Genomic DNA, 17,455 nt, shown 5'->3' with positions numbered 1-17,455 from the left:
AAGGGGAAGCCCTGGGTCCTGCTAAGACTGAACCCCCAGTGAACTAGATTGTTGGGGGGAGGGCGGCAAGGGGGGAGGATGGGGAGGGGAACACCCATAAAGAAGGGGAGGGGGGAGGGGGATGTTTGCCCGGAAACCGGGAAAGGGAATAACACTCGAAATGTATATAAGAAATACTCAAGTTAATAAAAAAAAAAAAGATAAGTTAAAAAAAAGAATATATCTGTGAGAATGAGAGATAATTCTAAATGATTTTTTTTTTTTGGATAATCAACATTCTATAGAGTGTCTGTATTCAGGAGTATTTTCCTGACTTGGAAATGAATAATGCATCCCTGGAATAAAAAGTGAAGAAATAAATCCCAATATACTTCATTTGTATTTCATTTCAATATGAAAAATGTGTTATGCGCTAATAAATGGTACTATCACAACTGGCTTTTCACCTGTAAAAAAGTAAGTTGGATCACTACCTCACCACATGCACAAAAACAAGCTCCAGATGGGCTGAACACTTAAATGAAGAGCAAAAAAAAATTAGCAAGTTTAAATAAAGTTAGTATATATGTATTAATTAAGGGTTGGAAAGTTTTACAACAGAATAAGATCTATGAACTGTAAAAGATCGCTTTAACTGTCTAAAACTAAAGTATACTAAATTGCTGTAGCAGATGCCTTACATCCATGAATGAGTATACGTCCAACACCAGTTGGATTTGGTGAGTCTCATAAGTTGCTTTCATTGTCAAATTGATATACCTGGGATGACAGAACCTCAAAATCGCCTCCACCAGAGAGTCTGTGGCCATGCCTGTTGGGTATTTTCTTGATTGCTGGTTGACATAGGAGGATCCAGCCCACTGTGGGTGGTATAATTCCTAGGCAGACAGACCTGGGCTGTATAAAATAGGTAGCCGAAGGTTAGTCTCAATCAAGTCAGTATGCAGTGTTCCTCCACAGTTTCTGCTTCAAGTTCCTTCCTTGAGTTCCATGACAGTGGGTTATTTAAAAATAAAAAAAAATAAAATAAAATAAAAATAAACCACATACGTGGTAGTTGCACACGCTTTTATCCCAGCACTTAGGAGGCAGAGACAGACAATTCTGAGTTCAAGGCCAGCCTGCTCTATGGAGTGAGTTCCAGGAAAGCCAGGACTATGCAGAGAAACCCTGCCTCAAAAACAAACTCAACTACAACAGGTCATGAAGTTGGCAGGGGTTGGGAAAATGGTAGGACTGATCTGAAAGGAGTTAGTAGGAGGAAGCAGGAGGAATGTGATCAAAATACACTTTGTTAGTCACCCTTTCTGTTGTTGTGAAGAGATACCATTGCCAGAGCAACTCTTACAAGGGAAAAGCATTTAACCGGAGCTGGCTTCCAGTTTCAGAGGCTTAGTCCATTCTCATCATGGCAGCGAGCATGACAGCTGCCAAGCATGGTGCTGGAGAAGTAGATGATAATGCGATATCCAGATCCAAAGGCAAGAGGAAGAGGGAGAATCATTGGGCATGGTGGCTTAGTTAGAGTTTCCATTGCTGTGAAGAGAAACCATTACCAAGGCAACTCTCATAATCTGGGCACTGGCTTACAGATTCAGAGGTTCAGTCCATTTTCCTCAAGGTGAGAAGCATGACAGCGTGCAGTTAGACTTGGTGCTGGAAGAGCTGAATTTCTGTTTCTTGATCCAACTGCAACCAGGAGAGACTAATTCTTCCAAACTGGGCAGAGCTTCAAAGTCCACATACCCGGTGGCACACTTCCTCCAACAAGGCCACTCCTTCTAACAGAACCACTCCCTATGGGCCAAACATATTCAAACCACCAGACATGGCTTGTGCTTTTGAAACCTTAAAGCTTGCCCCCAGTGACACACTTTCACCAACAGGGCCACAGTTCTCAGTCTTTCTAATCCTTCTGAGATATTGTCACTCCTTGATGACTAAACGTTCAAATATATGAGTGAGTCTGTGGGGGGTCATTCTTATTCAAACCACCACACACTATGAAATTCTCAAAATTAATAATATATATATATGTATATGAAGCTGAGAACAAACTAGACTGGGTGTTTTATATCGCAAACTATCATTAATAAAGCCAAAAAACAACATTGGAATGCATTAAGAAGGAAATATGTCATATTCATGTTTTAAAGAACTAGAAAGTCCCAATAAAAACTGAGGATGAAGGATAAAGAATGGCAGGTGTGGAGGTTCAAACTGTAAACCCAGCATTTGAGACAGGCAAATGGATCTCTGTGAGTTCAAAGTCAGCTTGATCTATGTAATGTGTTCAAGGGCAGACACGACTATACTGGAGAATCTGTCTCAACAAACACAAGCACACACACACACACACACACACACACACACACACACACACACACATGCATACACACACGCCAGAGTCGGGGGAGACAAAGGAAGGCAGTTCAAGCTGGATTAAACCCAAATGGTCAATGATTTTATAAAAACTACTTTAACAATCAAGTTAAAGGAGCCAAATAAGCTACTATTTGACTAATATTGGAAAGTATATGAAATTCATTTTATAAACTATATTGTAACAGGCAGCATCATACATTGTACTAGATATATAAGGACAGCGTTAGTAAAAATATAAGACATGTGCTTATAATAAGAACATGTATGAAACATAAATCAGTAAAAAATATTCTATAGAAAAATGATATATTGAAAAGATGGTCATTAGATTATCGTTTGTCTCCAGACAATGGGATTTCAGTGAAGTTTTATTTATTTTAATAGTTTTTAATTTTAGGACAATTTGTATAATATATTATACATAAATTACTAATGTATCAAATTTTATATGTGTGTGTGTATGTATGTATGTATGTATGTATGTATACACATATATGGATAAACCATTCCTTCAGTCTTTTTTCCCTATATTCATTTGTAATTCTCATTTGTTTTATTTCCATGGGGGTAGTTTTGAGGAAAGGGTCAGAGCTTAGAAATAACAAATATGTCCAAAGAAAGAGGGCAGTTTGACACCACTGAATGAGATTCAGATAAAATGACCTAATGCTCCACTCGCCAAGTTTCCACTTCACCTCTTCTCATTTGTAGTTTAGAATATTTTAGCAACCTTTGACATTTGGTGAAACAAAAGCCCACAGTCATTTTTGCTCTTCTCACCCCATTTTTAGAGAATATTCTGGTAACGACAGCCTCTTCTTTTCCCTTCCTATTACTGAGTTCAAGACAACACAGCAGAACTGACAGGGGTTGGGGGCGTGGTGTATCTTTATCATGTTATTGAAGAGTCATCCTCCATGAGTGTTAGGTTTGTAGCTTCTCTACTCTTTACCCAATAACCATCCGCAAGCCAAGGTCTGAACTGACACTGTCTACCCAGCTTGCTTAGCTGCTTATAAAGAATAGCTGTAATTAGGCACGATGTGGGCTACAATATAAGCCTGTGTTGCTAATAACAAGTGGGATGCACAGCATCAAGAGACAAGAAGTGCCCTTTATTCCCATTTATGTTACCAGGAAAGAAAGACAGCCATAGAGCCACTGTCGTGTTACGTGTTTTTAAGGCAATAAAAGTGTTTTGAATTCCTAGACATCCTACGAGTTTAGTTTTATAAAAATGTGCTGTCTATTTTCTTTCTTTTCCTTTGACTCTTTTAGCATCATACATTGAGCCCTACTCTTTCCCTTTTCTAGAGGCCAGGGAGGCTCCCAGCATATGCTTATGTGAGAGGAGGGGTGCTCGCCTTCTTTCCAACCTAGCCCCCGCAGTCTCTGCATCATGGGAAACTGGAAAACAGCAACACTACACGGAGCCTGCAAAACCTCCTGTGTGCAAACTCCAAAAGAGTGTAGAGTTCTGGTGGGGGGTTGTAAGCAAGCTCTTTCCTTAGGAAAGCTTTCCCAGGGCAAATCCCTGTCTCCATGGATACCTTTCACTATGTGACCCCAGGGTCTTTCTTCCAATTGCTGAACAGAACAGAACTCGGTTGCACATAGCAGCCAAAACTGTACTTGGGAAAACTGCTGTGCAGGCACCTGCCACTCTAGGATGCAACTCAAGTTTCTCTGAGTTCAGTACACATTTCCTTAGCAATACTGCACTAAAGCTCTTGACTGGGAATAGCCGGATAATCCTGGACCAAGAAAACATAGTTTTCCATCAGGATAGGACATAATCAGACCTGATTATTACCCCAATAGAAGCAAAATCAAGGTTTGATAGATTATGAAAGAAGAGAAATTTAGTAGTTAGGAGAAAGACTTTGGACTAAGGGTTAACATTTGAGGGGGAATTTAAAATACACAAGTGTATATAATACAGATGAGAGGAAGTGCTTAAACTGCAAGAACAATGTGCAAAGACAAGCAGGAAGTGCTGTGACCTGGCTCAGCAGACATTGTCACTGTGGTAAAGGGCAATTGAGAGGGCTTGGACTCATAGTCAGGGAGCGGACTGCAAGCTCTCTTCTCATCTTGTTAAGAAGGTGCTGCAGGCTTCTGAGGATGTGAGACTGAAGTCATTAATTAAAAATAAAAGAATGGCCATTCTGAGGGAGACCAGCCTGAGCAGCCGTTGTGGTGGGGTGTAATGTGTTGAAAATGTTATAGGAATTGTTATGGGCATGGCAAATTTCCACCAGGTAGGAATGGTGGAGTCCAGATAAGCCCTAGATTCAAATGAAGGGAGAATCAGAGGAAGTATTTACAAAAAGAATGGGTCTAACACACCAACAGGCAGAGCATAGGGGATGCAAAGGAGTGGACATAGAGAGCACCTTTACTCTCTTTACTGAATTGGCAGAGTTTGAAGAATACTACAAAGATTCCTTCAGCTTAGGTCTATGCTGCGTATCTTGGGAGTCTAGGAGAATATTACAGAAGGAATACTTTTGAGGATTCAGTCAGATTTGATCTACTCCAGCTGATGCAGAAATATGTATAATTTAGGGTATTTATAAAGAATGTATTTCCTGTGATGTTGTACTCCAAATGAAAAGGGAGCGTTCAGTGTGCAAAACTACATTGTTAAGCAGGACAGCTCCAACCGTTGCTGTCTTCAGGACTGCTGAAAGGGCTGTGTTGCGCCTCAGATAGCCCATGCAGAAATAACATGCCATAAACATCAAATTTCAAATAAATAAAGTGGAGTGGCCTGGTTGGTCATGTGGCTGTTGTCTGTTCCTTGTACTGTGAACTTGGCAAAAGCTAGGGTCATCAGAGAAGGGGGAGCCTCAAGTGAGAAAATGCTTTCCTCAGATTGGCCTGCAAGGCATTTTCTTGGTGATTGTGGGGGTTTGAAAAGAATGTCCCCCATAAACCCATGTATTTGAATGCTTAGTCATCGGGGAGTGTCACCATTTGAGAAAGATTAGAAGGATTAACAGGTGTGACCTTGGAATTTTGATGGGGATTGCATTCAATCCATAGATTGCTTTCAGCAAGATGGCTGTTTTTTTTACTATGTCAATCCTGCTAATCCATGAGCATGGGAGATCTTTCCACCTTCTGAGATCTTCGATTTCTTTCTTCCAAGACTTGAAGTTCTTGTCCCACAGATCTTACACTTGCTTGGTTAGAGGTACACCAAGGTATGTTATATTTGTGACTGTTGTGAAGGCTGTCATCTTCCTAATTTCTTTCTCAACCTGTTCATCCTTAGAGTAGAGGATGGCCACTGATTTGAATTAATTTTATATCCAGCCACTTTGCTGAAGTTTTTAATCAGGTTTAGGAGGTCTCTGGTGGAATTTTGGGGGCCACTTAAGAATACTATCATATCATCTGCAAATCATGATATTTTGACTTCTTCCTTTCCAATTCGTATCCCTTTGGTCTCTTTTTATTGCCTAATTGCTCTGGCTAAGTCTTCAAGTACTATATTGAATAGGTAGGGAGAGAGTGGACAGCTTTGTCTAGTCCCTGATTTTAGAACATACATTGCTTACTGGCTTGCTCTCCATGTTTTGTTTTTTGGTTTTTCGTTTTGGTTTTGGTTTTGGTTTTGGTTTTGGTTTTGGTTTTTTTGGTTTTTTTGGTTTTTTTGTTTGTTTGGTTTTTGTGCTTCTAGTGTCTCTCCCTTTAGTTTGATGTTGCCTACTGTTGGTACTATGGTCTGTAGCAGCCTTATTTATAGTAGCCAGAGGCTGGAAAGAACCCAGATGTCCTTTAACAGAGAAAGAGATACAGAAAATGTGGTACTTTTACACAATGGAGTACTACTCAGCTATCAAAAACAATGACTTCATGAAATTCTAAGGCAAATGGATGGAATTTGAAAATATCATCCTGAGTGAGGTAACCCAGTCACAAAAGAACACACATGGTTATGCACTCAGTGATAAGTAGATATTAGCCCTAAAACTTGGAATACAAACGATACAATTCAGAGACTACAGGAAGCTCAAGAAGAAGAAAGATCAAAATGTGTATGCTTCAGTCCTTCTTAGATAGAGGAACAAAATGCTCACAGGAGGAAATACTGAGACAAACTGTGGAGCAGAGACTGATGGAAAGGCCATCCAGAAACTGCCCCACCTGGGGATCCATCCCATATGCAGCTACCAAACCCAGTCACTATTGCTGATGACAAGAAGTGCTTGCTGACAGGAGCCAGATATGGATGTCTCCTGAGAGGCTCTGCCAGGGCCTTACTTACAGATGAAGATGCTTGCAGCTAACCATCGGACTGAACAAGGGGACCTCAATGGAGGAGTTAGAGAAAAGACTGAAGGAGCTGAAGGGGTTTAAAACCCATAGGAAGAACAACAATATCAACCAACCAGAAACCCCAGAGCTCCCAGGGACTAACCCACCAACCAAAAAGTACACATGGAGGGACCCATGGCTCTAGCCCCATATGTAGCAGAGGATGACATTGTCTGGCATCAATAGGAGAAGCCCTTTGTCCTGTGAAGGCTCGATTCCCCACTGTAGGGAAATGCCAGGGCAGTGAGGTGGTAGTGGGGAGAGGGAGCATCCTCACAGAAGCAGGGGGAGGGAGGATGGGAGAGGGAAAACAGGGAAAGGGGATAACATTTGAAATGTAAATACATAAAATATCTAAAATAAAAAATGAAATTAAAAAAAAAAGTCCTGTTGCACATTGAAGATAACAAGACTAAGACCATGGCTAGTCATATTAAAAAAAAAAAAAGAGGTGTGACCTTGGAGGGAGTGTGTCCCTGAAGGTGGTCTTTGAGGATTCAAAGGCCAACACCAGGCCTAGCGTTGCTCTCTTAGCCTATGGGTCAGGATGCTGCTCTCAGCCATGCCTGTTGCCATGCTCCTCACCATGGATTAAATGTCTCAAACCGTCAGCAAGACTGCAATGAAATGTTTTCACGTATACCTTGATGTGTCTCTTCCCGTGGATAGAACAGTGACAAAGACAATCTTTGATATGGGAGGATCCATGTCACTGTGGGCAGGGCCATACCAGGGAGGGTGATGGCAGGGGAGGAGGGTCACAACAGACTGCAAACTGAGACTGCCATGGAGAGCGAGCCAGTAAGCAGTGTGTGTTCATGGTCTCCACTTCTGTTTCAGCCTCCAGGTTTCTGTCCTGCCTTCATATGGATGGAGATTGGGATATGCTGCATAAGCCTTTTTTTTTTCCCACGAATTGCTTTTGGTCATAGTGTTTATTACCTCAGAACGCTAGGGCCAACCATTGAACTGAGAACAGGGTCCCCATTGGAGGAGTGAGAGAATGTTTTGAAGGAGCTGAAGGGACTTACAACCCCATAAGAACAACAATATCAACCAACCAGAATTGCTTTTGGTCATAGTGTTTATTACCTCAGAACGCTAGGGCAAACCATTGAACTGAGAACAGGGTCCCCATTGGAGGAGTGAGAGAATGTTTTGAAGGAGCTGAAGGGACTTACAACCCCATAAGAACAACAATATCAATCAACCAGAGCTCCCAGGGACTAAACTACCATCTAAAGAGCACACATGGACAGACCCATGGCTCCAGCTGCATATGTAGCAGAGGCTGGCCTTGTTGGGCACCAATGGAAGAAGCCCTTGGTCCTGCCAAGGCTGCCCCTGCCCCCCAGAGTAGGGGAATGTCAGGGCAAGAAGGGGAGGTGGTTGGGAAGGGGGACCACTCTCATAGAAGAAGGGAAAGGGGGAAGGGATAGGGGGCTTATGGACAGGAAACTGGGAAAGGGAATAACATTTGAAATGTAAATAAAAAATATCCAATAAAAAAAAAAGAAAGAAAGCAAACAACTAAGACAGGCTGGGAAAGCAGATGAATGAGAGCAGAATAGACAGAGCTTTGGCAACTGAAATCTTTCCTGCAACAGCGCTGTGTTGAGAAGGCTTGTTACCACAAGCCAATTAACTAGACCAGACAAAAATATACTCTGTCCCTTGATTCTTCTATCTTTCTGGTCATGAAGGCATCAAGATGAAATTTTATACAATTTAAAATACTGGCCCTAGCCGGGTGGAAGTGATGAATATCTTTAATCCCAGCACTCAGGAGGCAGAGACAGGAGGATCTCAGTGAGTTAGAGGCCAGGCTGGTATTCAACCTGAGTGCCAGGGCAGCCAGTGCTAGACAGGGAAACTCTGTCTGGAAAAAATACTACTACTACTACTACTACTACTACTACTACTACTACTACTACTACGACTACTACGACTACTACTACTACGACTACGACGACGACTACTACTACTGTACTACAGTAGTACAGTACTACAGTAGTAGTCATAGTCGTAGTAGTAATAACAATAATAACAATAACAATAATATACTGGCCCTAGATACTCCTAGGAGCTGGTAAAATTGGGTCAAAGCCATCATATTTCTCCCACAACCAAACATGTTATTTTGAAAGAGGTTTACGTTCTTTCGTATTAAGGTCACAAGCCTACGTTCTTTTTAATTTCACCCTGAACTTGACGCTTCCAACACTGCTGTCAGACTATCATATACTACATGTCATGCCTGTGATGGGGCAGGCTCTGGGTCTCCATCCTCCAGTCTCTCCTCTCGACCTCTACCCTCTTTTGAAAGAACAAAAGAAATCGCACCAAACCTGGCGTGGCCACAGGACACATTTATGATCAGTGACACTCAATCTCTTTGCGCCTCATGTTCTTTACATCTGAACAGGGGTGGTGATGGGGTAAATATTAAATGAGCTAGTACGTGCAAGCCCTTAGACAGGTGCTAATGTGAATGAGGCCATGTATGGGGTGGTGATGGGGTAAATATTAAATGAGCTAGTACGTGCAAGCCCTTAGACAGGTGCTAATGTGAATGAGGCCATGTATAGCAACTGACTTAATTTTTAAATTCTCTTCCTTGACCAGTTGCTTCTTAGTGTCCAGCAGGACTTTGGGAAGTAGAAATAACTGAATAAATCATTAGCAGAAATTATTAGAAAAAAAAGAGGAGGAAGAAGAAAAAGGAGAAAGAGGACGATGACGATACTATCCCTGCTCCCTTCCCCAACACACTACTTAGGATTGGACAGAGGGTCTTATACTTGCTAATCAAGAACTCTACCACTGCTCCTGGTTGTTTGCTTATGACTTGGTTTTTAAAGATATATTAGTTATGTATGTGTGTCACTTTGTATGTGCACATGAGAACCCATATCAACAGAGGGCAGACGAGGGTGTCAGATCCCTAAGGTGACTGGATCAGGCAGCCGTGCAGTTAGTTCCCTGTGTGGATCCACTACCAGAGCACTATGCACTTGGAAGTGCTGGGCAATTTCTCTAGCTCCAACTTCCACTTGGCATTCTTTATTCCAATCCTTAGTGCACAGCGTCTGTCCCCATGGGCCTTGGGCCTGCCCTTCTCGAAGACAAAAACACATCATAGAAAGAAGCCATGGTAAAGCAGTCCCAGCCTTGGCCTGATTTCGTTTCCCTCATTGTCTTTTACTCTCATTTTGTAGCAGTATAATTATTCCAAGTGTTTATACAGAGGAAAATTCTTGAAAACACATTCGAGGGTATGAGATTTTTGGTTTATGTAAGAAGGAAAAAAAAAGTATCCTTCCCTGTTTGAAAAGAATTATCTTTGTGGGCTAAAATAAAAATTCTGAAACAAGAGACAATTATGCCAGCTGTGTTGACATATCACAATGCATTAAGGAAGCCTTTGAGTATGAATTTCACATTTTGGTTTTACAGTTTCAAGAATCTATGTACCGGAAAAGCACTAGAAGTAAATTTTTATAAGTTGTCTCAATGCAATTGGTCAATCATACCTGCTAATTCATTCAGAATTCTATGCAGTATTATGACAGGGAAACCACTATGCCTCAGTTTCTCTGAAGAACCTTGGGCAGCTTGAGCAGGGGCCTGCAATCGTGACTGAGGCTCAAAGCTCAGGCCCTGGCTTGGGTTCTACTTGCTCAGTGTCCCTGAGCAAGTCCTTGACTTCCCTTCCTCCTCCTCCCCCATGGGCACAAAGAGAATCTCAGTGCTCAGCCCTCAAGGTGAGGTGAGCGCCTTATGAAATAAACAAGCTAGTTTCTTGCCTTTAGGACATGAGGGGTTAATCAAGTGTGCTGAAGAACAAAACCAAAATAAGAAGTGAGGGGTGCACAGAACAGAAATTCTATAGTATCTAAGACTAGTGGAAATTATTACTTAACTTTGCCCAAGTGGGAAAAAAAAGAAAAAATTCTAAGAATAGATTATTTCAAAACAAAATTTCCCTCCTGTTCTCTGTCTCTGTCTCTGTCTCTCTCTCTCTGTGTCTCTCTCTGTCTCTCTCTCTCTCCGTCTCTCTGTCTCTGTCTCTCTGTCTCTGTCTCTGTCTCTGTCTCTCTCTCTCTCTGTGTCTCTCTCTGTCTCTCTCTCTCTCCGTCTCTCTGTCTCTGTCTCTCTGTCTCTGTCTCTGTCTCTCTCTCTCTCTCCCCCCCCCTCGCACACACAGATGCTTACTCACAATTCTTTCTCATTTTTCTCTATTTTGAAATATTTTGTGTATTTGGTCTCAAAATAGGAAACCCCCCACAGCCCCAAAGAAAATCATCAGTCTTAAAAAAAAATGTTTGAAATAATTAGGTTACAAATTCTGGAGCCCTTTAATGTGGCTGCGGCTTTGTGACTATCTGTGCATTCCGTGGATGGCCCTATTAAATGTACCAGGCGCCAATGTTGCCGGCTGTCAAGAAGCAAAATGAAAAATAGTTTTAATAGCTGCTCTTTGACCTGTTTTATATTTTATGTCAATTATAACAGCACACAACCATGCATAATTATGGAGCATAGATGCATTAAAATGTACACATAATTTTCATTCTTACGGCAACCACTGCATCAGGCCCTGGAAAACTAACCTATTGTTATAAGTCATTTGCACATTAATGTATTAGTATTAAATATCTAAGGCAGATTTGTCTGTCCATCTGTTTTGAGTCATTCTAAGTAAATATATCTTTCTGGAGGGGTGGACAAAATCGCTACATGCATGCACGGTAGGTGCCATCTGTACCATATATTATTATACAGAGCTGTGCACCATCGTGCATAGCAACTCAAGCAAAGACAGTGCCATGTGATTGTCATTTGAATGTCATTTTTAAAAAATGATCTGGTGCATGGACAGAAGGAGGAATTTTTTTTCCTGGCACTGCCATGAAAATTCCTTCATTTGACTCTCCTGTGGTTTTTGGATTTCTTTCTTAAAAGCTTATAGTTTCTAAGGATAAAGGGAAATAATTACTGTGAGAGTGGGTACTGAACGACAACATCAAAAATCTTGCTTTACATACAGGAAGAACCGACTTGGGATGTTGGAGTGTCACAGTAGTAACCCCCAAGGAGCAAGTGGCGAAACCAGAAAATGACCTGTCTCAGCTGCTCATGAAGAAACTGTTCAACTCGATCACCCAGCTGGGCTATCAAACACTGGAGAACTACAGTTTTCACTTTTCAGCAATCTTACGATTTCGTGATGAAGGGATGGGAGGCCAATGCCAATAAGAAACAAACCGTAATCCTTGGTTCAGAAGGAGCAAGCCACTGCTAAACTGTCCATTCCAATGCCCTTTCCTTACCTCTGAGTGACTAATTTTAGCTAGCATCTGACTTCAACCCTTGCCGAGGTGGGCCTGAGAAATGGAGAAATCCATAGGAGGGCTGGGGGACACACGTAGCCATGGGCTGTTCTTCTAAATCTTGGTCTTGAACTCAAGGGGATCGTCCAGCAGCAATGCCCAGGGGCTCATACCTGACTTGGAATAATCTTTAACACTTTTTTCTGAAGGCTCATCTGAGGTGTTTTATTTTCTTTTTCATTGAATTCAAGACATTAAGTGTGGACAGCAAACATCTGTCTGCGGCTTCCATGTCACCAGACATTGAGCTCAGAGACATTTTGCAGGGTGGTTTGAATTCTAGTTATAGTTCATCCACTTGTGTACTTAAAAGGTTTTTATTTCAATGGAAAGGAGTTGCCCACCGTTTTTATATTGTCCACTTCTGAGCAATCTCTCCAGGATCACTACAAAACTATCTCTAAATGTAGTGTTTCAGTCCTTAAATAATCACCACATAAAAAATTAAAGTACTTGGAAGAAAGCTGGAAACAATTTTCATAAACTTTAAAAACAAAACAAAACAAAAAGATCTTGTGACACATAGCCAGGTGTGGTCACTCATGAGCTTTGGGATATCCTGAAAAGAAAGACACAAATGACAGAAAACAGAAACAATGGGTGATTGATGAAGCCAGGACTCTGAACTACTGAGTAAGAAAGATTATGGTGACTCTGAGGCCTGAGGTGCAAAGAGCTGGAGAAATTCAGAAAATAGGTTTTCCCATAACTCAAACTCCTGCTTTCTTCCTGAGAGTAGAGTAGGCCCACTATTAGCGTTTGGAGGATCAGATTTTGAGTCCCAGAGGCACTGACAGAGACCTGGGTATAGAAGGTAAAGAGCTGAATCACATAGCTACACCAGAGAGCCAGACATACTCCCCTGGGACAGAACAGAGATGAACTTAATTTCCAATCACATGCTTTCGGATATTTGTTGCTGGGAGATCAACAAATTATGAAAAATGGGCCAATGAGATTGCTCAAAACGTCCAGGTACTTGAGGCCAATCTTGCCAACCTGAGCTCGACTCTCAAAGCCACGTGGTAGAAGAAAACCAATTTCCCCAAGCAGTCCTCTGACGCTTGATGTCTTGAATTCATTACACGTGAGCTTTGAGATGCACACACGCTTGCACACAACCAAGGATAGTAGTTTATGGAAAATTACACACGGTTCAATCCTCATGGAGTAAATTATTGAATCCTATACAGCTTTCAGGGTGTAAAAAAAAAAACCCACAATCTATCCTAGAATATTAACTTCATTTGGACACTCCTCAAATTTAACCTTCCAGCTTTCTCCTGCGTTTAACCTGCAGAGACTGAACGACTGTGGTTTCCTCACACCATCTACTGAGGTGGGAGTTTTAAGCTTTTAGAAACTGTCACTCCTGACTCATTTGGACCATTTCAGTCCTTACAGGCTTTGTCCTGCCTTCTATTGTGCCAGGAGATACCATGTGCCAATTTAACAAAAACAATTCTCTAGCTCCCAAAGCTGCTTCATTTTCTACACTTAATTATCCAATCTAACTAAAATTAACTTTTCAAAATAACATTCTTTCCCATGGTAGTTATAATGCTAGTTACAAAGAAACTTCTATACATTTTGGTGGATATTTCAGGCCAAACTGTTTAAACTGGTACAACATCTTTGCCATTATATTTAAGAATCTTGGGATTTTTTTCCCCCCTTTAATTTGTTTTCTTAACATAAGTTGTTTTTCTTTGCTGAGTGTTTTATTCGTCTATCACCATTTCTACCTTTGGTCACCAAGAAATAGGACAAAGCAGCTTCAGCTTACATTCAAAATCCCATTACTGGTCCTTGTCCAAATGCTACATTCTTAATCTCTAACTCTCCTTGAATTCTAAAGATCTTCAGTGAGACTTTATTTCAGAAATGTATTAAGGGCAAGCATGGTGGCCCACTACTCTAAATGCAGAGGTAGAGGAAGGAGGATCTCTGTGAGTTCAAGCCAGCACGCACACACACACACACACACACACACACACACACACACACACACACACACACGGTTGGGGGAGGGGATCTCACCAATTGAACTTACCCATTCAATGGACACTTATCCATTTATCTTTCCAGTGTTAAACTTCACATTGAGCCTAGAAGCCCAGATGGACAGGCCCAGACTTCGAGCATGCAACATACAGTAACACTCCTTAGTACTTTGAGCAGGAGGTAGAGAAGGATACAGTGTAGATCCCAATTTCAATAAATACTACTTACCATACAATTTCTGCTGTACAGAAACATAGCAAATAAAGTTTGGAAGAAAGATGATACATATTTATACATATTCTTCATACATATTCTTTACACATTTTAAGAAGTAGCAGGATTTTTTTTAATTTGACAAAGAAGAATCTTTTTTATATTTTATGTGCATGAGTGTTTTACCTGCATGTCCACGTCACCACATGGATGTTGAAAATAGAACCCAGGTTGTCTGGAAGAGCATAACCTGTGACCTTAGCAGCTGAACCACCTGACAAAGAAGACGTTTTTATAAAATTACATGGAATTGTGACCCAAGTGATTTTGACCTCCATTACAGAATCAATGCATGTCGTTTCACTGATATCTTTTAAATTTTTATGTGCATTCATGCTTTACTTAGACATATGTATGAGAACCACAAGCACACAGTATCTACAAAAGCTGGAAGAGGGTTCAAATACATACATGGATCTGTACCATGTGGGTGCTGGGAACCAAACCTAAGTTTTCTTCAAAAGCAGCCAGTACTCTTAACCTCAGAGGCAACTTCCAGTCTGGATATGTGTATTTTACTTGTGTAATTACCGGTATATCTTGGAAATTCATCAACAAGACTTGGAGGTCTATGCATATATTTCAGCTGAATGGAGTATTTTCAATTGCTTTATTTACATCTTAGAGATCAAAGGCTAAAGCCACTTGTCGAAAGAGCCCTTTCTGGTCCCTAAGTTAGAACATTCTGGAAACTTTAGCTTTAGTTTTCTAAGACAGCATATCCAAAAGGAACTGCTTTCGGTGTCAAAATAAAGGTGTGAGCTTTGGACCAGCCAGGTCTCTCCACCTTGCTCGCCAACTTGAAAAAGGACAAATAGTAGTCTTGAATGCATTTGAGAAATAGCTCTCTGGTTAGGTGGTATTGTAGTTTTATAGAGACAGAAAATCCTAGGGCTGAGTCAAGAATAAATGGATCCTGATTTACCTGGAAGTTTAAGAAAAAGCATGAATGCCCTATCAAATCGCTGTATTTCTGAAACAGTGTCAGGCAAGGAAACTAGGGCGGGCTTGTCTTAGACACATTCTAAAAGTCTACCTACTCAACGAGTAGCTAACCGGTCCTATCTGATGAGTCAAGGAAAAGCAAATCTTTATTAAAGCCTATTTGGAAAAAACAATCAGAAGACTTTGATGACACTTTACATTCTCCTTGGATTTGAACTTAAAAGGAGTAGGTGACAATTCATCCCTGGGTCCCAGCCAGCCGACCAATCAAGGAGAAAAGCAGTAGCCATTGTAACGTGGACCCAGGCTGGGCGAGTCACTGGTACACACCACACCACGGGCATTTGAGAGCGGTGGTCACAGGCGGCAGGAAGATTTCTTCTTTAACTTGGCGGCCAGCCTGCAAGCTACTGCGGGAGTCCGTTTCCCCCTAATCCACACTGCTCAATTGTCAGGAAAGCTTGTAAACAGGAGACTCCATCAGTTACCTCAGAGTGGTTTGAACAAACTAACATCATAACAAGAGTGTTTATGGAGAAATACTTAAGCACTGAAGCGGAAAGGGCTCAGCCCTGCTCAGACCTCCCTTCCACCTTTATTCTTCACCGTTCACATTGAAATGCAAATATCAGCGCAGGGTTTCCACTGGCGTGCCACTCACAAATTGAAAAGCAGTTTTTATCTATGCAAATGTAAGCATGGTAATTGAAGTTAATCAATCAATGCTAGCTTTCACTAAAACCTTGAACATGATTGAATAAAGTAATTATCATTCAGCAGAAAATGATGAAGTTGTAGACAGCGTGAACCTTATTAAAGGAGGATTTTGAGTCACAATGGCTTAATTTAGCTAACAGCCCAGCCTTAGCCCAAGCAACATACTACTCTTGCCGCCTAAAATTGTTTGAAGATGAAGCAACTACAAGAAAAGGGGTGGTGGGGAGGCAGGTGGGAGTAAAAGTACGGGAGGAGATCTTATTTTCATACAGCTTAGATTCATTAAGAAAAATATACCTGGCATCCTGTGAGGAGAGAGCCATAATTAATACCCTCCTTCCAAAAAACCTCCAAATAGATCAGCCAACGAAGCTTGCTGTGACGTTTTTGATACACCCAACAGCAAACACAAACCCCTAACGTTTTACTGTGTCTAACACAAACGCATGAAATAAAATGGGCATCCGAAAAGTTTCTACAGAACAGCGTGAAATCAGAGATCATTTCTCCTGCGTGTTGTAATCTATTGGTATTTTATGACTCAAGCAGCATATCCCTAAAAGTAGGATGTGAAACATGGTTTCTATCCTTTCATTGCTCCACGAATCTCAATAACAAACTGTAGAGTGCACTTGGCTCTGTTTTCGAAATGTTTCATTTATCTGAAGTTGTACATAGATAACGCACATGCATTTATATACACTGCCATAGATTCAATTACTTGTTTTGACTTATACATAACCATCTACCAGCGGGTACCTCAATATTAACCCTGGGATGATTTCTTTCCATTCTTTTTTACCCATCTTCTTTTATTGATGAGTTAAATGTTTGAGAATCGCACCCCCACCACACACACACACCCCAAAATTATTTTATTTCAGCCAGTTTAGTGCTATTGTCAGAAACAAAGTCATTTCAGGGGGCATGGGGAGGCATTCCCTCTCTGGGAAATGTAATCAACAGTTAGCATGCAACATAATATAAACTGATTACGGGAAGAGGCTCCATTTAGCTTTTTGCAATGTATTTTTGAAAAACAAGGTTAACTAGCAATATTTAGATGAGAGTAGCCCAGCAGGATACGGTGACTCTTAAGAACTACAGCAATTCTACTGGATTCAATTAGACTGAAAAAAAATTAAAGGTCTGTAATCCTGCTAATATTATTACTCACCCTTAGGGAAGTCACCCCCTCCCCCTACTCCATTTTGGTTGATACGTTTTGCAGTTAGTGTACTTTGAATAACAATCTGTTGGATTAAAGCCACGTCCCCCATTGCACAGTACGCACACACAAAAAAGTGCGAATGTGTTTATATGCATATATTTTGGTAGGTACTTTCCTCAATCAACAGTCTCACCTCCCCAAATTTCTTGAAGCTTCAGTATGTTCACCTCAACACCTCTAT

General features: G+C 41.1%; 1 pseudogene; it reads left to right on the top strand.

Moving 5' to 3' along the window:
* The window catches only part of Gapdh-ps4 (Glyceraldehyde-3-phosphate dehydrogenase, pseudogene 4), a 45,647-nt pseudogene extending 33,677 nt beyond the window's left edge, over positions 1 to 11,970 (top strand).
* The last annotated feature ends 5,485 nt before the right edge of the window (positions 11,971 to 17,455 follow it).

Source organism: Rattus norvegicus, chromosome 3, assembly GCF_021556685.1.
Source record: "Rattus norvegicus strain SHRSP/BbbUtx chromosome 3, alternate assembly SHRSP_T2T, whole genome shotgun sequence".
Lineage (NCBI taxonomy): Eukaryota > Metazoa > Chordata > Mammalia > Rodentia > Muridae > Rattus > Rattus norvegicus.
This window is presented reverse-complemented; position numbering and strand designations above follow the sequence as displayed.